Source organism: Engraulis encrasicolus, chromosome 20 (genome assembly GCF_034702125.1).
Source record: "Engraulis encrasicolus isolate BLACKSEA-1 chromosome 20, IST_EnEncr_1.0, whole genome shotgun sequence".
Classification (NCBI taxonomy): Eukaryota; Metazoa; Chordata; class Actinopteri; order Clupeiformes; family Engraulidae; genus Engraulis; species Engraulis encrasicolus.
Window position 1 is genome coordinate 52,218,736 of NC_085876.1, and position 6,182 is coordinate 52,224,917.

Consider the following 6,182-nt stretch of genomic DNA (forward strand, 5'->3'; position numbering starts at 1 on the left):
AATGAACAACTTGATTCTGTAAGTTGGTAAGGGAAGTCGAGAAAGGCTTCTGTCCCAGGTGCTGACACACCTGAGCTAGGCTGCACAGAGGAATCTAAAATAAAGACAAGAGTCAGACGACGCGGTCAGGGTCTATTCAGGAGTTAAACAATTCGTAAATATCACTCAATCGTGATACTAACAAAAGTGTTGACTATTCGTTGAGTTGACTACAACAAAATAACGTACAAAAGTGAGATATTGTCCAAGACCCCACATTTGCGCATACAGCAAACTCCGCAGCAGCTCTGCCCTCTGCAGGCCACCAGAGGTAAAGCAGTCATTGGCATCGATTGGTTTTCCCTTGATGGTCAATCGAGCACCGAATTTCGCCCAGCGCTGATGCAACATTGACAGTTTTCATCCGGCGTCACCACGTTGTGGACCATTCAATCCCGTATGTAACCAGTAATCTATGATTTCTTGTGTGAATGAGTGTTGGTATGGCAGGATCTTAATAGATATGTAACCAAGTTGTTTAAACTGTACCTGTAAAACACGTGAAGCGCGAGAAATATGAGTTAGCCGGCTATATCTGTCCATTTAAACAGCAGGCTAAAGTTAGCTGGCTAACCGAGTAGTGTCCATGAATGAACAGACAGGTGTTGATGAGACTAACTATGTACATCACATTGATCGTTGGGTTCCTTAAATCACTTTGGGAAATGGGTGAATGTATCTGCTTTGTTGGGTAGCTTCCCGTTAGCATCATAGCCTTTACATGTCCTGACGGATAGTGATACGTCGACTCTACTTTGACCAGAGGTGTCAATCCCGGGTTCAGAAAGTAAAAACCCTGCCACAAATTGGATCCAACCATCTCCGAATCACCTGATAATTGAACACTCAAGACCAGCTGCTTATTAGAGTCACCTGTGTTGGAAGGAAACTGTGGCAGGGTTTTTACTTTCTGGACCAGGAATTGACACCTCTGCTGTGTACAGACGGCACTGCTCAGCAGTTTTTCAAAGGATGAGCTGTCGTGATGGTTGTCTGAATGACTTCAACGAGGTCCCAATGGTGTGTTGCACTGCAGTGGGCACAGACAGTCAAGTCACTCAAACAAATCAGACTGCTAGTTATAGTTATTACGCCTGTTGTTAAAAAATAATAACATGTCTGCTTTGACATCTGTGTAGAAATCTGTCTCAAACACACCCAGATTGTTATCTGTGTGGTGGCCCTATAATTGGAGCACAGCACATCGACAGCTCCACCTGCTTATCCTGAAAAACAACTGGTGCACATTCGTGTTATTGTTTCACTTTAACTGTTATGATGATGATGATGATGGTGGTGACATCAGTGTCACAAGAATGTGTGTGGGGGAAGAATCCTGATTGTCTACCCCATGTAAAGCCTCGGTCACCACAACACACTGAGATATGGAGTGCACATGTGCATGTACATCTTCTGGGCATTTGCCAATCGCAGCCCTTTGATACAGGTTTGTGTTTTTCTAATTGCACTGTACTGTGGAGTTTACAGACAGGCTTTCCTTGTTGCAGGATGCCTTTATAGATGTGCAGACTCAGTCCTTGGTTATAGTTTACCTCTTGTGTTCTGTTTTCCTTGTTTCAGTATGCCTGTAGTTCTATTCCACTAGGGTACCACTAGTGTTTACACCAGTGCGTGAAGTGGAAAAAAGAGGTGCAGGAACCCTTATCATCTGAAAATACCATCTAAAAAGAAGTGCAGGAGTCCTGATTGTCCGACAGTCTCATCAGTACCAAATCAGTACAAGTCACGTTTTTGTAGGCCTATTGCCTGCACACGTTTTGAAAAACTAGTTTTGAAAGGCTCTCTACTGTCTTCATCTTTTATCGTGTTACAGTATTTGTTGTATTGAACAGGGGTCATTCCATGTCAATTCACACGCCTTCCCCACATGACCCTCTCCGATTTAGCCGATATCTCACATACAGGTACCTTTTGATGCCAATTGAAAGAATACCAAGTATTAGCACCCTACGTCTAACGGTTGCGGAGATGAAGCCCTCCAAAGTTGGGGTGCCATGCCCACTTTTCAAGCCTGTGAATTGCATACAAAATTTACAAGCAGATTTTGACACCTCTTTTTTTCGTTTGAAGGAAGATACAGGCCTAAAAATCACCATGGCCCCTCAATATGACCCTGTCTACCAGATGATGTACTTAAAAATGTCATGCCTTGATTATTTTTGGCTATATTAAGCCTGAAAAACTGAATTAGTGAAATGTGTGTTGAAGAGTCTTGCCACTTTGGGGTTCCAGATCTTGGAAACTATGTATGCTTTGGGAGTTATAATTGATTTTCCATCATATTTGGGAACTGTACAGTGTATTCCAAAAAAAGTAGGGCACTCAGCCTTTTAATGATGGAATAGGAGGGAATCAAAAACAGCTTTTGGACAAAATGACCTTACGATACCCTCTACTTCAGGCCTCAAATTAACCATGTGGGCACTTGATGACTGGAACGCCCTTTTAACCCCATGTACAGTATCACTGTATCAAACATTCAAGCTTGGAAAAATGTTGTTTTTCAAAGTTCTTCATATTAATCTTGGCCTTCAAAGTATATGTTTTTGTCTATGTCTTATCACAGTGTCTGGTTTGTCTGCTGCCATCTGCTGGTCAAAAAAACGCAACAACAGTGTAATTTATGAAAACAAAAGGGGTTGGAAAGTCTTGCCCATAATTTACCAATAAAGTAGCCGAGAAATCTAGACGCCCCTAGGGGTTAAGCTTGCTAGGCTACCAATGAAGCACTTTAATTCTACAGTATATTGCTATATATTAATTATGATTTTAACGCGCATTATGCAGAATGCTCAATCATGATAACATTTCTACCAGGACACCCCCACCCCCATGTCTGGTAGAAATGTAGTGCAGGGTGAGGCCATCTTGGGACTGGCATCATGATTGAGCATTAATCAGTCACACTTAGGAAATTATTTAAACTAGAAATATTCATCATGCTTGTTAAAATCATAGATATATAGCAATATACTGTATAATAATTACAGTGCTTTATTGGTTAATTATGGGCAAGATTTTCCAGCCCCTTTTGTTTTCTTACATTACGCTGTTGTTACTTTTTTTGACCAGCAGATGGCAGCAGACAAAACAGACACTGTGATACGATATAGAGAAAAACACATATATTTTGAAGGCCAAGATTAATATGAAGAACTTTGAAAAACAAAGTTTTTCCAAGCTTGAATGTTTGATACAGTGCTACTGTACATGGGGTTAAAAGGGCGTTCCAGTCATCAAGTGCCCACATGGTCAATTTGAGGCCTGAAGTAGAGGGTACCGTAAGGTCATTTTGTCCCAAAGCTGTTTTTAAGTCCCTCCTATTTTATCTTTTAAAGTCTGAGCGCCCTACTTTTTCTTGAATACACTGTACAGTTACCAAATATGATGGAAAATCAATTATAACTCCCAAAGCATGCATAGTTTCCAAGATCTGGAACCCCAAAGTGGCAAGACTCTTCAACATGCATTTCACTAATTCAGTTTTTAAGGCTTAATATAGCCAAAAATAATCAAGGCATGCCATTTGTAAGTACATCATCTGGTAGACAGGGTCATATTGAGGGGCCATGGTGATTTTTAGGCCTGTATCTTCCTTCAAACTAAAAGCAGAGGTGTCAAAATCTGCTTGTAAATTTTGTATGCAATTCACAGGCTTGAAAAGTGGGCATGGCACCCCAACTTTGGAGGGCTTCATCTCCGCAACCGTTGGACGTAGGGCACTAATACTTGGTATTCTTTCAATTGACATCAAAAGGTACCTGTATGTGAAATATTGGGTTAATCGGAGAGGGTCACCTGGGGAGATTCTAGGGAATCATGTGAATTGACATGGAATGACCCACAGGTGTGTTCTCACAATGACTCTGGGATATTAATTTTGAATAACCTGTGAGTAGACCTATCTTATGTTTAACAGAATAGCGTCAGTGTCGTCCCAGCTCCCAGCCCAGTCCAGCACAAACGCACATACTCCTCTTCCAGCTTTATTTTCTCGCCACTTATAAAATGTGGAGCACAATAAGTTCTGCTGGAACGCTAATGATGACATTTATGAGGAACCCTACTGTCCCTGTTGCAGACCTCTGGTGTTGAACACTGTTGTGTGTGCTTCATTGTCCCAGTGTGCCTCTTGTTCACCTGGCTCTCCTTGTTAACTTAGGGCAGTCATGGGTAAGCGGAGGGCAGGACGTCAGACTCGTAGCCCAAAGGTTGCCGGTTCGACTCCCGACCCGCCAGCAGAGGGAGTAGTCAACCAGTGCTCTCCAGAGCCGTGCTCTCCCCCATCTTCCTCCATGACTGAGGAGGTACTAGCATGACACTGAGCATGGCCTGCACCGCACTGCTCCCTTCGGGCGCCATTGGGGGCTTCCCCCTTGCATGGGCAATTTCGCTGTGTGCATTTGCTCTAGTGTGCTGTGGAGTACTGTGTCACAATGACAATGTGCCTGTAGTGTGACTTTTGCCTGTAGTGTGTGTAGGTCCGTGGCGTTTACAGGTGTGTGTTTCAGGGTGCCAATAGTGTGTGTAGCAGTGGCAGGTAGATTCTAAAATCTACCAGTCACTCACAATTTTTTATTAGTCACCATTTTTACCAGTTCATATCCAACCTTTCCAAACATTGTAATGCCAAGTAAGACCAATCTGATCAATACTTTTGTTTCAGAGGTCATAAATTCAGTTGTTGTGATGCCAATAACTATTTTCATTACCAATTTGCGTAAACCTTTTTATTTTGCATGCTGCATTAACCTGGGCACCTGTAGAAAATGTCACTTGTCCAGGTGACTGGTGGGTTGACATTTCACCCGCCAAAGGCCAAATTCATCGGTCATTGGCAGGTGGACGGGTGCTTATTTCCATCCCTGGGGTGAGTTTCTCAAAAGGGAAGTTGTTAGCCTGTTAGCAACTTCGGTAGTTGCCAATGGGAAAATGCATTGAAAGCAACGAAGTAGCTTATGTAGTTAGCAACTTTGGTTTTGAGAAATTCACCCCTGGTGTGTAGGTCTGTGGTGTTTCCAGGCGTGTTCTCTTCTCCACGTTCTAGGGTGCCTGTTGTAGGGCTGGCTATCGCAGCCATGCTCCTGTATCGATTCGATTTCGATTCTTAGCGCTTTGAATCGACTAATCACGATTTGATTCGATTCGATTCATTCTGAATCGATTCAATCCGTTCCCTTCTGGTGCCAGGATTTCCCACAAAAGATGCTGTTTTTATATAAAAATGTCAAAGGGCTTTGACTTGACGGTGTTAACAGATTGCTAATTTGTAAGTAGGCCTTGGCCTAATTGACTAATACCTACTGGGTATTTTCCACACACCTAAATCAAACAAAAAGAACAAAAAGAAAAAGAACCAAAAAGTCGATTTTGTGTCCTGTGAATCGATTATGTGAATTTCGATTCAATTCGATCGATTATCGATTAACTCGATTATTTTACCCAGCCCTAGCCTGTTGTGTGTGTAGGTCCGTGCCATGCCCCCCATGGGGGAAGACCTCTCCCTATGTTGTTATTCTGCTTTCTTAAGGCCACCTGTCTACCTGCCTGGTCCATGCCATGTCTACCCTACCCCTCCCCACCCTTGTCTTATACTGTGTTTTGTACAGTATATCACGGAAGTGAGTAGTACACCCCTCACAGTTTTTGCAGATTTGTGAGTATATCTTTTCATAGGAAAGCATTAAAGAAATTTCACTTTGACACAATGATTAGTGACCTTCTAACAACATATATACCCGCTTACATTTCTTGTTCACTCAGAAAAAAACAAATACAGCCATTAATGTTTGAACATGTACCCACAAAAGTGAGTATACCCCAGATTAAAATCTGGTAGAGAAGGGGCTGTGTTGGCTCGAATCGTCTCGAAATGAAAAGGGATTGAGACGGGAGGTCATCGGTGTGCGTTTCAACCTTTCTTTGCATTGAACTTTAACATTTTGAGTGTGCATCTGGCTTAAATAGATAGGCGTGAGATTTGAATGCAATCCTATGGAGAGTATCATGATCTGCTTCTGTAGTCACAGTGCATGTTGACATGCATGTTTCTTTAAGGTGTATTTCAGATTGCCAATGTTGATGGCATCTATACATCCCCAAACCATGTCAGTCCCACTACC

The 6,182-nt window shown here is 42.4% G+C and overlaps 1 protein-coding gene across 1 annotated transcript in view; it reads left to right on the forward strand.

The window, feature by feature from the left end:
• Window positions 1–340: 340 nt before the first annotated feature.
• The window catches only part of yars1 (tyrosyl-tRNA synthetase 1), a 19,887-nt gene continuing 14,045 nt past the window's right edge, over window positions 341–6,182 (forward strand). The window contains exon 1 of the mRNA XM_063185001.1: window positions 341–436. The gene's annotated coding sequence lies outside the window, so the exon portion shown is untranslated. The remainder of the gene's footprint in view (window positions 437–6,182) is intronic.